The sequence below is a fragment of the Sturnira hondurensis genome, unplaced genomic scaffold (assembly GCF_014824575.4).
Source record: "Sturnira hondurensis isolate 20B ecotype Veracruz unplaced genomic scaffold, ASM1482457v3 Scaffold0005607, whole genome shotgun sequence".
Lineage (NCBI taxonomy): Eukaryota > Metazoa > Chordata > Mammalia > Chiroptera > Phyllostomidae > Sturnira > Sturnira hondurensis.
The window spans coordinates 1,442-2,981 of NW_028078238.1; the positions used below are offsets into that span (position 1 = coordinate 1,442).

The window sequence follows — 1,540 nt, forward strand, 5'->3', positions numbered from 1 at the left end:
AATGAGCTCCCGATCTCCCAGGTAAAAATCCTTTTATGCGTAAAGTAGAAATTTTTGGATTCCATTCTTTCTTCCCAGAAATCGGTCAGAGGGTTACTTGCAGAGAGCGAGCATTTGCAGGTTTGCAGTATGTGGGGCTGGGACTCACTTTCTAAATCTTCCACTTGACTTTACTCCACGGTAGAGAAAACGCCATGTGCCTTCCACCCTCACATGACAGATTATGAAGCACTTGTCCTTCCAACTGAGGCACCGACCTCGGTTGTGGGTGTGGTCCTCCACCCAGGCACAGGAGAGAGGCCACTGGTGAGCCTTCCTTCTTTCCTTTCCTTCCTTCCTTTCTCTCTCTTTCTGTCTCTCTTGCCCTCACTGAGCGCAGTCCTGGAACCACCACAAGGTGGCACTCAAGGCCCTGGGATCCCAGGTCCTGCTAGGAAGAGGTTCTCCTGAAGTGGCCAGGACAAAGGAGTAAGAAAGATGACCCAGATGGGGTGGCCTCGCCCCAACTCTACTGGGACAGGACAGTCCCCAGGGCAGAGGACACAGGTCGCTGTGGAGGGAGGGTGGCCTGGGCACCAGCTCCTCACTGTGCTGACAAGAACGCAGACACGTTCTGATGCTGGTTGACAGAAACAGCAGTCAGGGATCCTTCAAGTCCCAAGGGGAAGAAGCTGCAGTGACTGTTTTGGCATCAAGACCCCTACAAGGCAGCTCTGTCACCCTGGGACAGAAAGTTGTCATGAACAAACTCAGGTCAGACTCAGAAGTGTCACATTCTCCTTCAGCCCCCACATGCTCAGAATGTCCCACCTGAGAATCCCCAAAACACAGCTGTGCCCCTTGGTCCCAATGCCCCCCACTTCATGCCCTCAGGGTCTCACCATCAGGAGCTGTGAGAGACACGTCAGAGCCCTGGGAACTGTCACTGTCTGGGGAAGACACAACAGCAGAGTTACGGGGTGGGGGAGCCCCCCTCACAGACTCCAGCCCACACTCTCCTAAGGGTCCCAGATGTCACCTCCCCAAAACCCAGACTTTCAGGCAGCCTGGGAGTAGCTCTCCCTGCCTCTGCCTGTGGGAAGAAAACATTCTATGAGAAGTCAGGGGAAGGCTGGGTCCCATGACCCTAAAGGAGCCCCACACACCTGAAGGGCAGGGTAGGTTCCAGAACTGTGACTGATCACCCAAGGTAGGATCAGGAAATAGTACACGTGTGGGGACTGGTCCAACTGCCAGTCTGGACGTCCTCAGAAGGGACCTTCTTATCTGGCCTGTGACAGTTGTGGGTCAGTCCCCAGGACTAGAATCATCAGGTGATAAATGTGTCCCTCACTTTCCCACAGGCCTCACTAAAGAGTCCGTGTTAGGAAACAGGCCCCAGATGGACAAGCACCTGTGTGGGGACACGATGCCCATTAACCAGGCAGAGCACACTTCCACCTGGGCTTGACCCCCAGGGGGACAGGGAACTCAGCCCCACCCCTTGCACACCTGAGCACTTCCTCCTCCACATCACAGCTCCAGCAGCCACAGCTCGAAG

The 1,540-nt window shown here is 55.0% G+C and overlaps 1 long non-coding RNA gene across 1 annotated transcript; it reads right to left on the reverse strand.

Annotated features, from left to right (window-relative positions):
• Nucleotides 1-329: 329 nt before the first annotated feature.
• Nucleotides 330-1,528, reverse strand: LOC118988047 (uncharacterized). Its single transcript, XR_005066706.1, has 3 exons — nt 1,492-1,528; nt 882-1,271; nt 330-721 (listed from the first exon to the last, which is right to left on the reverse strand). It is a non-coding gene; the product is annotated as an uncharacterized LOC118988047 (long non-coding RNA).
• Nucleotides 1,529-1,540: the final 12 nt, after the last annotated feature.